The following is a 22275-nucleotide window of genomic DNA, read 5'->3' as shown; positions in this document are numbered from 1 at the left end:
ATTATCTCACTGTTCTGGAGGTTGGAAGTATAAGGTCAAGGGGTCAGCAGGATTGATTTCTTTTAAAGCCTCTCCCCTTGGCTTGCAGATGGCTGCCATCTTGCTGCCTCTTCACATGTCCTTCCTCTGTGTGTGTCTGTGTCCTAATCTCCTCTTTTTATAAAGATGACTGTTATATTGGATTAGGGTCCACTCTAGTGACCTCATTTAACCTTAATTACTTCTTTAAAGACCCTATCTCCAAATACAGTCAGTCTGAAGTGGTGAGAGTTAGGACTTCAACATATGAATTTTGAAGGTATGCATTTTGGGCAATAACACCAAAGGAGAGTGCATGCTAATGAGACCAAATTAGGAAAGAGCCAAATTGACAATGGTCAATATCCCAGCATGGAACTGTAGTGCTGTGGCTGAAGATTATTCATATAAAGTGAGAGGCTTCAGCCAATTTTGTACATAGGCTACTTTAGTCATAGTAGATGGGAAGAGTCAGGAACCAATAGGCAGAATTCAGGGATAGACTGCAGCCCTAATAAGGATGGGAGGAGGAACCAGGGACTCGGACACTATACGGCCCATACTCTAAATACTGCAATGATTGCCTATTTCCAGACCTCCTTCCATGATATCCACCCCTGACTTAACTCAAATATCATCATTAATAAGGAAGAATTTCTTAGATGTTCCTATTGTAGTAATTTTCAACCCATTCTTCACAGTGACATGTCTAGTAATTATAGTCCCTCTTTGTCACACACCCCCATGGACAGCTCTTTCATATGGGCCACTCTCTCACATAGACACAACCAATCTTTTAAATTGTCTGTATAAATGTGTCATGTCATGTTTCTCTTGTAGGCTCATCCATAATTTGAGACATGGTGAATGAGTATAAGAAAATAGTTCTGCTGAAAGGATTAGAGCACATCGATCATTATTATTTTAACGTAGTCAAGTCCTTATTGGCCCATGATTTGGGACTGACTACAAAAATGCAAGATGAATATAACAGAATTAAGATTGCTGATCTGAAGAAAAGTTCCGAGGTGCTGCCTGTGTGGACAAACAAATAAAATTGTTCAAAGACATAGCAGAATTTAAAGGCCTTGTTAAAAAACTCAGAAAGGAGAAGCAAAAAGGTAATAAGGAAGATCCCAAGCAGGACTGTCCTGCCCTGACCCTTCGCAATCTTGAGTAGAACGAAGTGAGAAGGTAAAAGGAAATAAGGAATACCCCCTCACTGGCACTCTGCCCATACGCTTCCCAAGCTTGAATAGAACCCTTCTTGGTCATAGATGATACATCTCTTTCCCTAATTATGACTCAGTAGTCATGATAATCGTAGTACCTCACATGTCAACAAGTTGATCACTTAGGACATCTCCTTTCTAATGGGGATTGATATATGTTGGAGGGCATATTAGGGATGCAGAGAAAAAACAAAAGCAAGAGGGAATTGAGGAGATACTGAGACTTCTAGTACATGAAAAACATGAGAAAATGACAAGCAAAATTGCAAAAATTGTTTTTTCTATTCAAAATATTTACATTAACCAATCAATGCATTTGGTCTATTAAGACTATTTTCTCCGTCGTTACTCTTTATGGCAAAAAAGATGAGGCAGTACTTAAATGAAATCTTACCCCTCAAAGATGTGAAGAAATTCTTCTTTTGTAAAATCACTGGGTTAAAAAAACAAAAAGATTTTGTAAATGCAAAAGCAAATAACATTGCCTTGTTACCTCACAAATCCAGAGCATATTTCTTTTCGCTGGTTTCTGCACTTTGAACAGATCTTTTACAGATGGTGACCCACCAGGCAGTATTAAGGAAATCTTGGATTTTTAAAAGGAAATGATAGAACAGAATAGGAAAAGGGTTTGACGGAGGTGCATGGGAATCCAGATGATGAAAGGATGTACTCACTGCACATGGGACCAGTATGGAAACCACTGAAGAACATGAGACAGTGCCCCTGCCTGTGTTGTTACAATTGGTCCCCTTGCAGCCCCACTGGCTAATAAATGTCTGGGTAGACAAAACCATACCTAGACCCACAAGCAGAGGCTGAGAAGAAATAACATTGAAACTGCTTCAGCGCTCTGAGACCAGCTGCTCTGGGTTTACATTTCCTCCTTTTTCTGCATCAGTTGAGAATATTAAATCCACTCCATCAAAAGGAACAACTCCAGTGAAAAAGAGGAAGCAGGAAGAAGCAGGTCCTGCTACACCTGCACCCACCATGAATAGTGCTCTGACATCTGAAAGAGCAGGGGAGACTCCTGTGGCTCAGGTATGCTTGAAAGAAAGACACAGGCTTGAAGTCCCACAGAAGAAACTCTGCTAAGACACTTCCACTCATTCTCCCCATTAGACACTTGGTTCTTCATTAGTTTCCCATCAAGGTCAGATATACCAAATAAATAATAATTGATCATCTTCTTTGTGAAAGGCAATGAGCTTTAAAAACACAATGTGAATATATATGACATAATTCTAATAATATAATATGAATGACATAATCTCTTCTACAGGGATGTGTTAACTGGAGAAACAGATGAGAAAATGTTCTGCCCATGTTTACAAAAACCCAGTTTCTCTAATTCTGATAGTCACATCCTACCAGAGAAGTTCTTAGAGGAGTGATGTGTATAATTTTCTATTCTCTCTTATATCTAAAAACATTTTCAGCTATAAGTAAATTGACCACTCAGTAATGAAAACATGCCCTGCTTCATTTGATACAAAAACCATTAACAGGAAAATGAAACTATTTTCAGAAAAAGAAAAAGACAACCAAAGAAAATACGGCAACCAAAAGGAATAAGGTATCCCAGGAGCACACTGAGCCTCTCCGTCCTGCAGGAGCTGGCACATCTGAAACCACGGGCCATCTCCTGCCGCCTCAGATCTCATCATCAGCTCCATCCTTCACTTTCTTAACCGAAGTACTTTCTTCCTGTTTCCCTTTTCCTTCATTTTCTTCAACCCAAAATATAGGAATGAGACCTTGAAATTCTGATCTCATCCCCTACTTAAAAATAGCTCCTATGATTAATCAGTTAATAAAATATGTATATTGAGAATTCACTACATTTTAACCTTTTGCTTCCACAAGGGATACTTGGTGAACTTGATGTTATCTCTGACCACAGTTAGGTATCTCTCTTGTGCTGTTCTGGGAGGGGGAGATAGAGATGTAGAGTGAGTCCAGAATAGTCCAGGTGAATACAGCAGTGTGTTCACTGCCTACTGCTCAAGTCTCTTTCACACTTCTTCCCTTTGCTCACTAATCTGTTAAAGTTTCTTCAACACACCATGCTCCTTTCTTCTTCAGGATTTTCACACAGCATTTTTCCTCTACCTGGACATCTCTTAACTGACCAAACTTATCTACCCCCTGGATCTCAATATTGATATCCTACTCTCAGGGAGTCCTCATTTAGACCCGAGCAGCCTAAGTGAAATCATTATGAAGTTCTCTTTGGTAGGACCTTATTTCTTCCTTTTTCCATCACTTATGACAACTAGACTTAATACATGTTTGTCTACCCCACCTTACTCTGAGTTCCAAATTGACAGCTACTTTGTCAGATGTGTGGAACTCCTGTAACCCAGAGCCTAGTTCAGTACCTTCCTCATAGAAAACTCTCAATAAATACATTTACTCAATGGAAAAACGAAAATTGAGTACTAAAATATGAATCAGCACAGCTAATGAAGGACAAATGAGTGTCATCTAATCCAGTCAAAGAAGTGATATCTATTGTGAGTTCTAAAGGGTATAAAAAAACAAACAGAAGTAGTGGAATAGGGAGGGAAATTGAGGAGTTTGGGAAAATCTAGGCAGAAGGAAGAACATACACCAAGACCTGGAAATGAAAGGAAGTGGTTGCAATCTATAATCAGATGTTTCTTATAATACTTACTAAACTGTACTCTTCTCAAAATTGGACTGGCTAGCCTTTTGCAATGTTCCTCATTCATCATAGACAGTCTAATAACCAATTGAAACTCCAATGAGCTTTCCAAATATAAAACCCTCCAAAAATGAGGGTTTTATATTTCCTTGATAAACAATAAAGAAGATTAGACTATGATGGGCCACTAGTGGTGAAATCACAGCACCAGCCATAATTTGATCATACCTTGTTATATTTTCCTTATACAAGATTTTTCTTAATACAAGGTTATTTCATAAAACAAAATAGAAAATGCAGACAACCAGCAAATCAAGCTAAAAATAATTAAAGTTCCCTGAAATTCCAACTTCCAGATTATACCACATTTTCCTCTCTACGCTTTCAGATTTTCTCCTATGTAAGTATATACACAATTTTCTGAAAATGGTATTGTATAATGATTAATATGCTGTAACCTATTTTTTATTTTGCATGTTATGACCATTCTTTCAAGTCCATAGAGATAAAAATAATTATTTAATGGGTATAAAATTTAGTATATCAATTGTATTGATATACTAAAGTTTATTTAAAAAAATAGTTGTGTATATTGACTTTCCAATATCTCCTATTAAAAATGTCTTTGCAATGAACATATTTTTACTTGTCTCTCATTGTCCTATTATATCTCTCTAAGTAGTTGTATAATTTTCTTCACGTGGGGCCTGTATTCATGTGGTTCCTTGCCAGGTTTCGTATCACTGTTACCATTGTTATTCTCATGTGTGAGTCTTCTGTTACTGATTAACTTCATCGGGGAAAGGATTTTCCAATGTCAGGCTGAATTAGTCACATTAATGAAAAGTAAGATCCAAGTAAAGTACAATCACCCACAGATGATCACTGTATGTAATATCCTGTGTCAGACCACTCCAGGGTCTGCTGATTTGTGAGTGAGGCTAGGAAGGCTCCATGTACTGGTTCCACTGTAGCCCATGGCACACTCATGCCTCTAGCACTTCCTCTCATTGATTAGGCATCCTACCCTCCATTTAAAGTGTTCTGCTGAAATTCAAGGAATCCAGGACACTAAAGAGAAACAACATTAAAGATAAATCGCTCTGATCTCTGGTTTTCTGTTAGCATGCAAAGCATAATAGCAAAAGAGCAGTGGATGCTGAAAGCATTGGCATGAAATAAATTTAAGAAAATTTTAGAATAAACTAATGAATTTCTAGTCTTTCTCTTACCAGATTAAAGGACCAGAGAGTGTAAGAATAGAGAATGTAAAATTGACTGGCACTGATATGGAAAATAGAGCCTATCACAAACTACAGATATCAAGAGTTTTCAGTTATTACAGTGTAGACAGAGCCATTTTGAGAGTACAACTAAAAATGCCTCTATCCAAGATGCAATACTGTTACAACAGGTGAGAAAATACAGAGGTGGAATCCCCCAAAAGCCCCTTATCTAAATAGGTTCAGGCTAGAGGCACTCTGGTGAATACTGTTTCCACCACCACAGCATTTCTCAATGTCAGGGCTCAAGGAGACAGCATTTTCCATTGACTTTAATCGCAGAGCATAAGACCTCCTAAGGGCTCTCCTGTATTCCAAATGTACTCTTCCTTACCTCCATCATGGAGTAGTAGTCCAATTTCCCCTCGGTAGTCAGGGTCAATCACCTCAGCCAACACTGTGACTCCTTTCTGTGCCTGTTCCTTCAGAGGCGTGAAGAGCCCAAAGTGGCCAGGCGGCTGTCTTAAATTCCAGTTCAATGGAATCATTGTTATGTCTCTTGGTGAAAGCATTCCTCCTTATATAATTAAAACCTCTAGGCCAGCAGAGCATGAGTTCATGGGGACAGAAAGCAAAAATTTTGCTAGCGCATCACCAGCAGTAATAGTGAATGGTGCAACTCCCACTTCCTCTCCTTGATTCCTGAACCTGTGATCCTGGCTCCTAAAGAACCTATAAAGTGAGTTCCTTGATGGAAAGCCATGCTGTATGGAATACCTTGACTGTGGATAAGGCATTATGTAAATCCACAATGGTAGTTTGGGCAGAAACATTGCATGCATGTGATATTGCATGCAGGGAAGGCAAACTCACATCCAGAATAAGTGGTATTATGGTAAGAACATAACGCTACCCCTTCCATGATTAAAGCAGCTCAGTGTAATCAACCTGCCATCAGGTAGATGGTTGATCTCCTTGGGGAATGGTGCCAATACTGAAATCACTCAGTGTTGGTCTCTGCTGCTCACAGACTGGGCACACAGCAGTGGCTGTACCAGGTCACCCTTAGTGAGTGGAAGCCCATGTTGCTGAGCCCATGCATAACCTCCGCCCTTACCACCATGGCCATTTTGTTCATGAGCCTATTGGGCAATGACAGAGGTGGCTGGGGAAAGAGGCTGGCTGATAACCACAGAACAGGTCACCCTATACACTTGATTATAAAAGTCCTCTTCTGCTAAGGTCATCCTTTGGTAAGCACTCACATGGGATACAAATATTTTTTCCCATTTAGGGAGATCTACCCACATACCTCTTCCCCAGATGTCCTTGTTGCCAATTTTCTGATCATATTCCTTCCAAGTTCCTGATAATCAGTCAAACCATTGGTCATAGCCCATGAATTTGTATATAAAAATGCCTGACTCATTTCTCCTTCCGAGAAAAATAAACAACCAGGTGAACTGTTTGAAGTTCTGCCCATAAGGAGGATTTCCCCTCACCACCATCTTTCAGGGACATCTGATAGAGGTTCTATAGTGCTATAGACTCAGAATAGGTCCAATTCTGAGTGGTTCCTGAATATTATGCAGAACCATCCATAAACCAGGTCAGAATTTTCCCTTCTTCTGTCAACCGATCATGATGAACTTCCCATGAGAACACAGGTGCAGACAGGGAGAGAGAAGGTAGTGTAGCAGGAGTGGAGACCACAGGCATTTAGGCCACTTCATCAGGTAATTTACTTGCATATTCAAGGCCTAATGGGACTTGGGTCTAGTTATAAGTCTAGAAGCAAAGAAGGATGGTGGGGTGAGTCCTGAGGAGAATCAGTAGTGTCTTGCAAGGCAACTGCGTCAGGGGAAGCCATTGCAGTTTTTTTCAGCAAAGCAGGGCTAATCTCAGATGAGGAGGAGTGGCTGCTTTTACTGACAAAGAAGACTTATCAGAATTTAAGGGCTTAATGTCTCCAGCTTCATCAGGATCTTCCCATATGTCTCCATTCCAATTTTCGGAATCTCGTTCTTTACCAGTCAATGCCCTCACTAGGTATCCTGTAAGGTTGGGAATTCAGTTTGCATTGCCCTTCAGTCATTCACAGGATGAGATAACCCTACATTTGGTTATCAGCAATCTCAGTTCCACAGCTACAGGAGATAAGTGTCTCTTTCAAGACAGAGATAGAAGCTTTCAGGTCATTTATGCAGCACTTGAGATGGGAATTCAAATTCCTGACCCCATCCTTTTCTTTCTCCGCTTTGTCAAGTGAAATCAGGAGCAAGAAGCCAGTCTCACTATACTTGTTAGTTTGACAAAAATGTTCAAAAATGTCATATAAATTATCACCTAGAACTGTGTCTCATAAGCATTTGATCATGAGTATTCAATGATGATATTTTGCATATCTCTATTACCACATTATGCCATGAACTATTCACACTCTTTACTATTGCAAATAGAATTATTAACACCTTTACATCAAATAAAATTGGAGAACCAATTTCAGAAACCCCATCCAAAAATAATTCAGAAATCTCGTCCTTAAATATCTGTTCCTCTAGAACCATTATGTAGGAAAAAAAATAGTCTACTTTCCTTCAAACAATTGAAGACACAATCACACAAACTTATGACTCCAGAAGAATGAAGTTCCTCCCAGGAGCAGAGTCAGCCTCCACTAACTCCAGCAATCAATGCATTTTCAGTTAGGTCATCCTCGACAAACTCCATCTAGCGGTTCCCTAAACAAAGTACCATCCTTCTGTCCCTATTCCTTACACCTGCCTAAAATCTACTTACAGGTGCCATCGAATCTTGAAAGGGTTCCTCATCTAATCTCTGACTAAATACAATTTGTTTGCCACATCTCTTATTGATTTATCAAGAATATAATTGGACACACCACCAGATTCTAAGTCTTTTGCTATTTACAAGGTATACATTCTTTAAATCATTCCTGATCTCAAGATGATTCTTGTCATTTTTTGGTCCAAGAACTAACCAAAAAAAGCCAGACAAGTAGAGAGGACTATGAACAGGCTACATCTGTTCATCCCTTATATTCCAGTTTCCATTCACACCTTTCACCTTTGCTCACTAACCGTATGTCACCATTTATTTTCAATATTCCATTCTCCTTCCGATATCATGTGTTTTGACATGTACTACTTTCCTTTTGTTTGAAATCTATTTCTCCTGTCTGTTTATTGCTCCAATATTTTCCGATGCTAACCTACTCCTTTCTTAGGGCAAGGTCTCCTCCTAGAATGCTCCCTCCTAGAATAGATCACATCTTCCTACTGTTCCCTTTCACAGGTCCCTATATTTTCCTTTATAGAATTTGTCATAGCTGTAATAAGTCTATATTTTTTGTTCCTACTAGAAATAAATTCAGATTATCAGCTCCTGTTCAAGGGGAACAGAAAACAGGTTGGAATATTGAGTTCATATCCATGTGCATTAAATCCTATCCTAGCCTGCCTTTTGCTTGGCCATGATGTCACCTGTGCAGTTACCTCTACCCAGGGCACAGAAGCCTATATCTGCAGTGAACTAGCAGGCAACTTGAGAGAAAGGCAAGAGGGTCCTTAAGTGACTATTCCAGGTTCTTGCCCAACCCCCAAGCCACACTCTGACCCAGGCTGCAGCCTCCACCACCACCCCATGCATACCAGTTGAAGACAGGCTTCCTATATACTGGGTTTCTTAATTTTTAAATGTTTATTGTTGTTCTTTTTGTTAGATCCAAAAGTCCATATTTCTCTTGGTAGTTTTAAAGGTTTTACTTTTGGAGTAGAACAAGCATTCTGTGTCTTCACCATCTTGGCACAGGTGGCCATTGGTGGAGCCCATGTCTAGGCACTACCAATTCAGATGCCACTTCACTGACTTTTGTGAGTATCTTAGGACAACTCAACTTTTCTCATGCATACTGGCTTGGAAGGGTCTGTGTGACCCTTGCTAAGATCCCACTTGCCTAAATGGGTGACTCTGCCATTTCTTCATCCGCAGTAATGTTTCTGTTTTACCTGAACCCCTTGAGTACAGGAATCCTAAGGAGAATGATATGCCTCCATGGTCTCGTGCATGTAAACACACCATACTGTCATTTCTTCTTTGGTGTCCACCCACTTTCAGAGGAAGCCTACAAAATAATCCTGGCACACACTCTGTATGATCTACCAGGTGAGCAGGAAATTCTTGCTCTTATTCTTCATGACTTCTGCCAAAGATTTTGTCTACGATATGGATGCTTTATGCTTTTGGATTCAGAACCAGAAACAGACCATTAGTATCTCTAATTTCTTCTATCGCGTCTCCCTTCAAACAAAGAGCATAGAAGGGCATGAGTGAACATAGAATGAGCAATGGTAGTCTAGAAAGAATTACACTGAGGGAGAAAACCCAGTTACCATTTAAAAGTATTACCCAACAAAACATTAGCTTTTAGATATCTAAATTCTACAGTTGTGATGGAAGCATTATTTAATTCATTTTTAAAAGAAAATAGTCAAGATGCTTCTGTCAAGGGGCTTACATTACTACATATGGCAGACATAAATAGAGAGGTTTCTTTTATAAGGTGCTTCCCATAAGTCCTCAACCTGGGGTTTCCATCAACAGGGTCATCATAAAGCATAAAACATCTGTACATAAGAGAAGACACACAAACTCATAACATATTGTGGAATAATGACATTTGCATTTATTGAGCATTTACTGGGGAGCAGGACTCTAAAACTTGCGTTCTTTATGTACATTATCTCATTTTTTTCTTTATTACATGTCCCCATGAGCATGATATTGTTACTGCCATTTCACATATGAGAATACCGAGGCTTGTAAAGTTTAAAAGTCTTCCTCAAGATCACAAACTTAGTGAATGTTAGAGCCAGGATTCAAATCCAGCTTAATTCTAAAACATGAGCATTTAAGAGGCATATAATACTTCCAGCATCAGAGTACAGTTGTTACAATGACTATAATTTATTTTGAAAAATTTCACAATACAGCAATGTTTTTTTGTTTGTTTGTTTGTCTGCTTGTTTTCATTATCTCAGCTTTTGTAAGTTTTCTAATGAGGAATGAAGTGCTTGGTATGGTAAAAGGATATTTTAGTCACTCCCTAGGCAGGAACTTTAAGCAGCTCTCTTCTCCACCTCTCTGTCAACAGGTGGCATTATATGAATTAGATTACTGAATGCTAGAAATGGTAAACTCAGAGGCAAATTAACATCAAAATATGAATGTTAGAAAGGAGTTTTTTATTAATGATGTTGAAGATAATCAAGACATATGATTTTGCTTATATGTGGTATAAAAATTAAGGTAATGGTAATGCTTAGGTGTGTTGGGGCTCAGGGAAGGCCACCCCAAAATATCCCACAATAGCATATTGATTATTTTGAATTAAAGTTACTTGAGAAGCAAAAAGGGCTTTCTGACCCTGCTGTCTCTGTCCTCCCTGAAAGCAGGAAATGAATCTCCTGTGAGAAAGGTTCTCTCCCTGTATCCTTATCACCAGAGCTAGAGAAGTCAGGGCTGAGAAGCTTGCGTAAACAAACCTTGATAATCTACTACCTCAAGCCTAAACTCTGCTTAAATTGCTCACTATTACATACCTCACATCTAAGTTTCTTTGTCTTATCATTCCTCACACATTTCTTGTTTCTTTGTGTAAAAGATAGATATACTGCCTGCTTTATTCACTCTCCGATCATCATTTCTCTATGATCTCCAGTACGTACATAATAAATGTAACAACTGTCTGTCTGATGCATACTAGAAGGAGAGCAGAATCCTGCCTCTGGAACTGTGGCTTTAGGAGAATTCATCTGATAAGGTGAAGATCAGAGCACCACAAAAAATGGCGAGCTGTATTTTCTGAAGCCTGAAGAGCAGGGGATAGAACCTAATTTGAGTACTTGGTTGATGTGAAAGTCTTAGTTAATAAACATCCAGAAGTACGGAACATTGTGTTCTAAGACTTGTTTCCTTACTAAAGAATAACCCCAAGGGTTGTGTTTGACCCAGTGGCTCAGGCCAGATTTCAGTTTAGGCAGAGCCAGGATTCCATCGGAGAACAATAAAATTTCAATCATCTGAGCTTTTCACTTGTTAGAGTGAAGTGTTTAATACTGGGTGGGGTGGGAGCAGTAGAGATGGTGAGGGTATCTGAATGTGTGCTATTATTTCTGAGAAAATCAGCAGAATGAAGGTCCTGTTTTAAAAAGTAAGAATGAAATTAAAATATATTGTTTTGTCTGATTTTGAAAACAACTAACCAGAAAAAAAGAACAAACATCTATTTTTCTTCAGAAAAGGAACGACATAACCACCAAAACTGATGACATCATGAGGACGCAGGTATCCCAGGAACAGAGTCAGCTTCCAGAACCTTCAGGGACCAGCACATGCCCAACTGAGAACCTTCCCCAGACTCCTCAGATGCCTCTACCAACCCCATCCAGCAGTTCCTTAACCAAGGTACCAGGTTCCTGTTCCCTATATTTTCTTCCCTATGATATAATAACAGAGATCAACAGAACCTTGAAAGAGCTATTCACTAACCTCCAACTATATACAATTCTATATTTATTTAAATCACTCATTTATTTATCAAGTGTATATTTTGAGATGCTTAGCTATATGCGAATTCCGACTCTTCCTCTGCCACCATCTGCATTAGGTAGTCTATGACCTCATGGGCAGCTAATCATCCCTATTCTGTGCTGAGTATAATTAGTCATTTGTTTGCTTTTTGTTTCCCTCAATATGCAGTAAAAGACACAGCCTAGGGTGAAATAGGGTGGGGAAATATAGAGCCAACCAAAGCACTATCACCAATTCTTTCTCTTTCATTTTTATTGCGTAAATAATATCATCTTAGAAAATTTAGGAAATGTAGATGCGTAGACAAAAATAATTAAATTTTAACTATCAGAAATCTATACTCTATCAAATGCCACATTTCGGTAAAGTCTTTCTGATTTTTGTTATACATATATATATATATACACAAAGAGTATCATTTTGTTCCAGGTTGGATCACATTACACATATTTTTCTATAACTCAGGTTTTTTTTTCACTTACTATATCTTGAAATGTTATTTCAATCAACAGTACAGATTTAAATTATTATTTAAATATACAAGAATAATTGCATGGCTATTTAATAAATTAGAAAAATAATCTTGTATCATTTGACTTTAGGTTATTTCTAGTATTCCCTATACCCTGCAATGAACATAATAAGAACGTGTGTCCATCAGGTCTTCTTTCATGACCCTCAGAGTAAATACATAATTTCCTCCTTAAGTCCTGTGCACTTCTCGTCAGGGTGCTGCTGTTGTTATTATCGTGAGGTTTCTTGTTACTGACTAGTTTGCACTGGGAATGAACTTCGTGATGTTAGGGTGAAATGGCCACATTGATGGGAAGTCAATCAGAGTTAAGCTTCATCACCCAATGGACTGTAATTTCCCAGGTCAGACCACAAGAAGCACTGCTGGTCTGTGGAGGCAGCTAGTCTGTTTCCATGTGCTATTCCCTAGGACTGCCATGCCCACCCTTGCTTTCATATTTCCTCTTACAGATCAGTAGTCTCTCCTCCAATTCAAAGTGATCTCCTGAAACTCAGAAATGGTGCAGATCACTGAGTGATTTCTCCAGGAGGTCAGCAAAAATCCCCTAATATCTGGCTTCTCCATTGACATGCTTCTCCTAAAGGAGAAGCTTCTCCTAATGGAGCCCCTTCTCCTAAAGGGCTTCTCCTAAGCCTCTATCCAGGATACTTGCCATTATTTCAACAGGAGAAGATGGAGGAGGAAAAATAATTTCCCCTTTACCCTTCTGATTTCTTGGCTGAGACTCCTGTAATAAAGGACAGATTAACAAGAGAAAAACAAGAAGAAGTTTATTAACATGTATACCATGTATACATGAGAGATACCCAGGATAAATGAGTAACTCCTTGAGGTGGCCTCAGCCATCAGCTCAAATATCATCTTCAGCTAAAGTCAAAAAAAAGAAAGATGGGAGAAGGCCAGTTATGAGGAGGTTACCAGGGAAAAGCAGGATAAAGAAGGGTAATATTTGTTATTCTGATTTAAGTCAGTTTCTCCTCCATTGATAAGATTCTTTTGTCATTTATTTAGAATCATCCTTCTCTTCCTGGTACAGAGGGAGACACCCTTACAAATGGAGCTTTCCTTTATAGCTGTAAATTTCCCTTATAAAGGGACAAATTCTATGCTGTTTTTAGAGCTTCTCTTGTGTCTGTTGGTTTTCAAAATAATCCTGTGCTGAGAAGGTATGTTTTGGGGTGGGTGATTCCACTACTCTTCAAAAGTGTCTATCCAGGACATCTCTAAATTAGGGAAGTTACTGGGGTTCTTCCAGGGACTGTCTTCCTAACCCCTTTCAACACAGTACTGTTTTCTTGGAAATGGGCTCCCTTTAAATTGCCACGTCTACTGGGATTAATTCCAGATGAAATCAATGGTTTCTGACTGGAGCCATTCTTGACGCTCAGTGATATTACGGATGACTTATTTTCTTCCCTGTTTATATCTTACTTTGCTCACTAAAATGAGTTGACGGGATAAATTAAGACTATTTTTTCATCTTTATCCCTATTCGTAATCACTACACAACAACATTGCTATTGCTCACTGCCCCTATACTCTAATAGGATAAATACTTTTCTTGTTGAATTAATCCTTCTTAAATAAAAATATACTTCCTACAAAAGTAATAAAACAATGACGATAAGAAATAATATTGCTGTTTAAATCTTCTCCATTTTTTCCATTAGCTAAATTATGCCATGTCAGCCATATTTGTTTAGTTTTTTTCCAAGTTCACCCAATTAGGGTGTTCATTGAGGCTCAACATCAAGCCTGAGAAGGTTCTCACTAGAGAGTAAGTCTTTATTTCCTTTCTAAATTGTGCCTGGTTTTGGTGTGTACTTCTAAGTAGAAACCAAGATTGAAGGCTGTACCTAAAGAAGCTTCAAGGGAAGAAGGTTTCCAGAGCGGCCCCAAAGAAGTGATGGTACTGAAAGCAACAGTACAATTTGCATATGCCGTCAGTGAAGGAGAGAGAAAGATGTTTCATGCCACAGTGGCTACTGAGAACGAATTCTTCCAAGTGAAGGTTTTTGCTGTCAGCCTGAAGGGGAAGTTCATCCCAAAGAAAGTCATCGCCATATCAGATTATATTGGGTGCAATGGGTTCCTGGAGATCTACAATGCCTCATCTGTGTCTGATGTTAATGCTGACCGAAAGATGGAGGTCTCAAAGAGACTCATTAAAAATTCAAATGCAACTCCTAAAATCATTCATCTGTACTCGTAAGCTCCAGGAACATTTGTGAATGGAGTGTATCAGGTGCATAAGGTAAGCCCACACTACTATTTTGTAATATTTCTCTCACAACCTCAGAGTTTGAGTCTTAACTTGCCATTTTGAGTTTGGTTAAAGTCCTAAACACAGGAACTCAAAGTCCCCCTGACTACTTCAGCGTATGGGAGAGACAATCTCTGAACATTCCTCTTCCCAAGGTAACAACATGCAAGTTCTTTAGAAAGAGATTCCTTAGAAACCTTGGCATTTTATCAGCTATGATGACCCATTAACAGCTGCCCTGGTCCAGAACAGTGCAGAGTTTATGTCAATAGACATATCTTTCTGATTTTGTTTCTTTGAGTTCTGCCTCATCTGTTTCAGTGACAGATTAACTTAATTGTGAATAAACAATTGCCCTCTCAAGCTTGGATTCCAGTTGTGATAACCAGACTAAGACATCAATAGACTACTCTGCCCTAGAATGCAGCTGTTTCCAACAGACAGCTAAAATGCCCTTTCCTCTTCACATTCATTCATCAAAAAATTGTTGAGCAACTGACTTTGGCATTAACTAATAAGAGAGATATAGATGTTGAAAAGAATAGAGTAATCATGTAGTTTAACACTTCAATTTATAAACATGGACAATAAAATGCAGAATTTTTGTGAATTCTTATAATCAGTGTAGGTATTTCAACCCAAAACATCATAGAAATACTAAGCTTAGCTGACCTAAATTTTTATATGAAACATTGTTTCATACTCCATTATATATGTCTTCTAGGGTGGCTCTTTACTTTTACTCCTGTTGTTTTGTGTACATTCTGTTTAAACGACTGTGCACACCTATGCGTTTATATAATTAATGAGTAAAGTAAGTGAGATAGAAACAAGAATAATGGGACTAGATGATCTAGATTCAAGATTTGGGCAGATTGGAAAGGAATGAATAAATAGAGAAGACAGAAGAAAGAATTACATGTTGATATAACAATCTACTTAATTAGGACTTGCAACACTCTTTCTCAAACTCATAATGAAGCATAAATGGCCTTCCTTCTCTATTCTCAGACAGGTGCCAAGAAACCTGTAAAAGTTATCAGACCTCAATGCAGTCATGTGTTACTTAAAGATGGGGATACATTCTGAGAAAGCATCCTTAGGCAATTTTGTTGATGTGGGAATATCATAGAGTGTGCTTACACAAACCTAGATGGTATAGCTAGGTTACGTGGTAAATCTTATGGGACCACCGTCTTTGACGGAAACGTCATTGTGCAGCACATGACTATATATCCAAGTTTCTTAAGAAATGTCAGCTATTCTGAGGTGGAAGCAGGAAAAATCAGGAAAGTAATCAATTCTTTCAGAAGAACCCAGCAGACAAAACCTAAAAGAAGGAAACCTAGACAGAGGATTCAAAAGGGAGAATTCTCTGAATAAGATGTGTTAAGCTATTTGGTACCTGTAATTCTGGACCTATAGCTCATAGTAACAAGTCAGACAAAAGTTTCACTAACATTCTATATTTCTCATAGATGTGAATATTCCTGATCCAGTTCTCAGAGGATGAATGTGATTTTTCTTTTGCAGAAAACAGTTAAGATTCAATTCATTTATTATGAAATAAAAGATAATACAGGGAAGATGGAAGTCGTGATGTATGGATGACTGGCCCAAATCAACTGTGAGGAAGGAGATAAACTTCAATTCATCTGCTTTGAATTGGCATTAAGTGAAAATAAGAGGAAGCTGAGATCTGTAATTCACAGTTTCATCAAGATGGGAACTTCTGGGAAACATCATTCTTCCAAAGTAGCAGACTTTAAAAAGAACAGACTGCTGCTATTACACCGAGTTGAGCATGTGGAAAACTGATCCTTTTACTTTAGTGAGTGTAAACATTCTTTCTTTCCATCAGTCTTTCTGTTTTAAAGAAGGATATTTTTAATCATATTAAAGAGAGAAACTTCAGATAGGCATTCAAAGAATATTATACCTATGATAAATATATAGAATTGGTTGCATTTATCAAAGCAGAGAGATTATTTAGCAACTTTGGGCTGCTTTAAGGCAGATTTGTTTCAAATACTGGTTCTGTGATTTGCTAGTTGACTAATGAACTTAAACATTAGGAACCTCAGGTTAGTCAATTATAAAATGGGGGAAATATCTTCAATCTCAGAGGATGGTTACCAGAGATCATACCAGATTAAATGATCAAGGATGCCCCTGAGTGTCTCAGAAGACAAAATTACCTGTGTTTTGTGAGATACACATGCTGATCAATAACAAACAGAGGTGGTTAGTTCTATATGATAAGGTACATAATCCTTATCACACTCATGTGGATACATCCATGTGGGATTCTTGGGACACTAACAAAGGCTAATACTGGAATGCAAACAGATCAAGTACAAAGGCTGACATGTCCAGGTGCTCGGAAATGCACTTGGTCTTAGATCTTTCCAGTTCTCACGACCATCAATCAAACATTCCAACCCTTCCCTCACAACATTGCACCAGAAATATCTTTTGCAACTTCCTCCCACTTTTCTTCTCAGTGAGAACTTTCCCCTCAACTCTTGACATTGAGTACACCTGCTCCTTCCTCTCCCCTTTATTCCCCACAGCTCCTGCTTGTCCACATGTACTCATGCTGGGTGTGAGTGAATATCTCATTTCCGGGTCCCAACCAAGAGGAGGGGGTAATGATTCAAATAGACGGGACATCATTAAAGGAGATAGAAGAGAGTGAGAGAAAAGCCTTTTAGAAAGGAAGAGAGAATGGGATACAGCCTGCGGCAAAGAAACACAGTGTGAGTGAAGGGAGAACTGTATGATCAGGTGCATCTCAACTGGTCTATCTTTATCTCTTTCTTCTTCAAGGTCATCAAGGCCAGGAAAAGCAAGAAACAACTGCTCAATCCTGATTCATATATGAAAACCTCTCTAGAGTTCTCCTTCTAAAAACCTGGGTGCCATTAATAATGATGTTTATGGAGACAAGATCTAAACACAGAAAAAAATATATGTATATACATGGTTGAAATACAGCGATATACATACCAGCTATTAAGTCTTGGGAATGGTGTGTTACAGGTGCTTGTTACTTTCTTTTTTATATTTTTCTCTACCAGCTCAATGCCATAATTTACATCTATAAAATTCATAATTTAAAAAAAATAATAAACATTGTTTTTTTTTTTTTTTCCCTAAAGGAGTGTTTCTCCAGGAGTCTAATTCATTGGTGAATTGCTTAAAAGTAAATGGTCTGTGGCCTACAAATCAGGGTGGGGCACACAGGCCCCAAGAAATATTTGGATTTATACTTTGGGTGTTATCTTTACAGGGTAAGGTTCTGGTCAAAAATGGACAGGTTGAACAGGCTCTGCTCTGCTCAAAGAAACCCAGCGAGAGGGCAGACAGGGGCTGAAATCCAGTTTGTGCTTCAATTGCCCAGCTCTGTGTCCTAGGAGGGGTGGCTTTAGCCCAGAACAATGAATATCTTTTCAGAATTGATCTCTTGGAGCAGGCATAGCTAGTTAATTTGTCTGCCAAATGAGGCAGCTTCTGGTGATTTGCACAAAGACACTAGTATATGTTGAAAGCAGTTCTAGCCCTGTCTGATGTGAAATAACCAGTTCCATTCACTAAGTAGAGTACCAACAGCTCAGTAGCTCTCCAAAAATATTTCCTGGTTCTCACATTTCACATATGTGGATTCCATCAGGAAGTTGCGCCAAGCAAAGACCTGCATTAGGCAAACGCTGAGGAATAATTAACTCACTTTAGGGTACAATGGCAGAAATTAGATATCTAAAACTGTAATTTATAGTATATTTAATAATCACATATTCGATACCTGGTGTTTTGCAATTATTTTGTATCACTTAATCTTCACACTAGCTCCAGAGGGTTGATAGGGCTCTCCTTTTTATTTTCCTAATGAGAAAAACAAGTAACAGAGAAGCAAAATCTGTTTCCTAATGATACTTAGATTGTAAATTATAGTCCTTCATTTAGAATCTACGCTACTATTTTGATTTGGGGTAAATGTGTTATGGGGAGGGGAATGTGGATGAGGTGGAAGCTGTGAAGGATAGATTGGAAATCTCCCACTGTAAGGTCCAAGGCTATTTATGCACAATTAATCTAAGGAAAAAAAGCATTAAATTTCTGTCTTTATGGTTGGGGCCAAAGATCCAAGGAATAATAATGAGTTGCTTTCCCTTGCACTGCCTCCTTTCTGGTTATGTGTCTTATATTATGGTAGGGTTAGATGCCAAGAATAAAATTTAGACCTTTTTTTATTTTCTTGCCCAATATCATTCTAATAACATTCATATATATATATAGACATTTTTTTCAAGATAATGTTGGGAAACCAGGTTTTGAAGGAACTTTAGAAGTTACTATATCTAGTTTTCTCGTTGCAGATGAGACAGATTGAGTGAAGCGCTCAAGATCAGAACATCACTCAGCTAGTTAGGGAACAGATTTCATCCTGAGATGTCACAGACTGCTAAAACTTCCTCCAAATAAAATTTGACTTATGAACACTGAGGAAAATGACTGCTTCATACACAAATGAAATCTGCATTCTGAGTTATTCTAAAACATCATATTCTTATCACTTTATGTAAACTTCCTGTATTTGGCTATTCTTGAATATGTAGATGATGGTAATTAGGAATTAGAGAATGAGTCATTTCAGGGACCTGTCCAATCAATGTCTTTGCTACCCCTAATGTCACGCCGATTCCCCTTTGAACTTGTAACTTCCAAGGACATTGTGTCTCTAAATGAGAGAAGAAAGAAATGACCCTCTATCCTAAAGAGTTTGCCTCTTTGATTTTGTTTTCACTTAAATAGCTTCATCTTCATTCTATAATGCCGTGACCCTACTCATCTTATATTTTTGCACCTTGCCACATATTGGAGCTCCTCCTTGGGACCAACATCAAGTAAGTAAAAAGCTGGGGCTTCCCCTAGATTTGAAGTGTGTAGACAAAAGAGAAGGTCACAACAGCACATAAAAATTCTTACCTGCCATCATAGACACCTTAGAGATATAGTTTGTACCAAGTGGTTTTAAGGTATGCAAGAGGCAGAGAGCTATCTCTGAGAAGATCTCTAGAGCATCATAGTATGACTATGATTAGAAGAGGCATACCCAACTGTATTGGCAAGATTCTTTCTCTCAAGTTGCATGATGATATATGAATTACTTTTTATATATCTTACATATACTATAATATTCATGATTAATTTAAAAAGCCACTTTAAAATTTATGTCCACTCCTCCATAAAATAAATGACTATATTCTTTTTTTTTTTTTTTTTAAAGATTTTATTTATTCATTTTTTTCCCCCCAAAGCCCCAGTAGATAGTTGTATGTCATAGGTTCACATCCTTCTAGTTGCTGTACGTGGGACTCGGCCTCGGGTTGGTCGGAGAAGTGGTGCCTTGGGGCGTGCCCGGGATCCGAACCCGGGCCGCCAGCATCAGAGCGCGCGCACTTAACCGCTAAGCCACAGAGCCGGCCCTAAATGACTATATTCTTACTGTAAAAAAATTCAAGTAATTTAAAAATCCTTGTTGAAAACCAAAGCAATCATACCTTCATACCCAAAGAAAATCACCACCTTTGTTTTACTGTGCTTGCTTCCAGACATTTTATCATTCATTTGTAGGTGATTATGTACACAAGGAAATGCAATTTTTAGTACAGAAATTGTGATTAGTATGCCTCAGTTCCCTCATTTGTAAAAATAGGGCTAATAATAGTACTTATGTAATAGGGCTGTCATGGACATTGTAAAGGAGGGAGAAATATTCCTCTACCCTTCTAGGTTCTTCTGGCTGGTCTAAGAATTAAATTGACATGAAACAGAAAAACAGGAGAAAATTAAACAAGTTTAATAACATGTATACATAGGAGAGACCCAGCAAAACTGAGTAAATTTGCAAAAGGCTGAAGCCACCGCCTTAAATACTATCTTCAGCTAAAGACAAAGGAATATGTCAAGGGTAGTGGTTTGGGACTTCAAAGGGGAGGAAGGCAATTTACACAGAGAGGGAAAAGCAAATGTTTGGTAAACAAATGTTTGCCATGTCATGCAGAGATTGCAGAGATAATAGAGAGGACTTTTAGACCAAATGGGCCTTGCTAGGTTCCTCCCTGTCTACCACACATAGTTCATATGTACTATAGTTATCTGTGGGGATAGCTCTTTCCTCAAATTCTTTTAGGCAGTTAGGGGAAAGATCAAAGTTTCTTCCTGAGTCTTTTGTTCTTTTATATTTATTTATTTATTTATTTATTTATTTATTTATTTATTTATTTATTTATTTATTAATTGCAGTAACATTGGTTTATGACATTGTATAAATTTCAGGTGTACATCATTATACTTCTATTTCTGCATAGATTACATCATGTTCACCACCCAGATACTAATTACAACCCATCCCCACACACATGTACTGAAATATTCCTTTCACTCTCCTCCCTTTCCCCTTTTGCTCTGGTAACCACCAATCCAATCTCTGTCTCTACGTGCTTGTTTGTTGTTGTTATTATCTACTACTTAATGAGTGAGATCATACGGTATGTGACCTTCTCCCTTTGACTTATTTCACTTTGCCTGATATCCTCAATGTCCATCCATGTTGTCACAAATGGCTGGATTTCATCATTTGTTATGGCTGAGTAGTATTCCGTTGTGTATATATACCACATCTTCTTTACCCATTCGTCCCTTGATGGGCACTTAGGTTGCTTCCACGTCTTGGCTATTGTGAATAACGCTGCAATGAACACAGGGGTGCATGTATCTTTATGCATTGGTGTTTTCAAGTTCTTTGGATAAATACCCAGCAGTGGAATAGCTGGATCATATGGTAGTTCTATCCTTAATTTTTTGAGGAATCTCCATACCACCTTCCACAGTGGCTGCACCAGTTTGCACTCCCACCAGCAGTGTATGAGAGTTCCCTTCTCTCCACGTCCTCTCCAACACTTGTCGTTTCCTGTCTTGTTAATTACAGCCATTCTGATGGGTGTGAGGTGATATCTCATTGTAGTTTTGATTTGCATTTCCCTGATAGTTAATGATGTTGAACATCTTTTCACGTGCCTGTTGGCCATCTGTATATCTTCTTTGGAGAAATGTTGGTTCATGTCTTTTGCCCATTTTTTAATTGGTTGCTGTTGAGATGTATGAGTTCTTTATATATTTTGGAGATTAACCCCTTATCAGATGTATGGTTTGCAAATATTGTCTCCCAATTTTTAGGTTTTCTTTTCATTTTGTTGATGGTTTCCTTTGCTGTGCAGAAGCTTTCTAGTTTAATGTAGTCCCATTTGTTTATTTTTTCTATTGTTTTTCTTGCCCACTCAGACATGGTGCTTGAAAATATGTTGCTAAGACCGATGTCGAAGAGCGTACTGCCTATGTTTTCTTCTAGAAGTTTCATAGTTTCAGGTCTTACACTCAAGTCTTTAATCCATTTTGAGTTAATTTTTGTGTATGGTGTAAGGTAATGGTCTACTTTCATTTTTTTGCATGTGTCTGTCCAGTTTTCTCAACACCATTTGTTGAAGAGACTTTCTTTTCTCCATTGCATGTTCTTGGCTCCTTTGTCGAAGATTAGCTGTCCATAGATATGTGGGTTTATTTCTGGGATTTTGATTCTATTCCATTGATCTGTGTGTCTGTTTTTGTGCCAGTAGCATGCTGTTTTGGTTACTATAGCTTTGTAGTACATTTTGAAA

General features: G+C 38.3%; 1 pseudogene across 1 annotated transcript; it reads left to right on the top strand.

Annotated features, from left to right (window-relative positions):
* The first annotated feature begins 538 nt into the window (after window positions 1–538).
* On the top strand, window positions 539–17629 carry LOC106800010 (myeloid cell nuclear differentiation antigen-like; annotated as a pseudogene). The gene is made up of 7 exons (XR_015548599.1): window positions 539–1184; window positions 2182–2294; window positions 11463–11630; window positions 12741–12824; window positions 14126–14545; window positions 16088–16385; window positions 17384–17629. The product of XR_015548599.1 is annotated as a myeloid cell nuclear differentiation antigen-like (transcript).
* Window positions 17630–22275: the final 4646 nt, after the last annotated feature.

The sequence above is a fragment of the Ceratotherium simum genome, chromosome 2 (genome assembly GCF_057802395.1).
Source record: "Ceratotherium simum simum isolate JZ-2026a chromosome 2, ASM5780239v1, whole genome shotgun sequence".
Lineage (NCBI taxonomy): Eukaryota > Metazoa > Chordata > Mammalia > Perissodactyla > Rhinocerotidae > Ceratotherium > Ceratotherium simum.
Note: the sequence above shows the minus strand (reverse complement) of the source record. Positions and strands in the feature narration are given on the sequence as shown.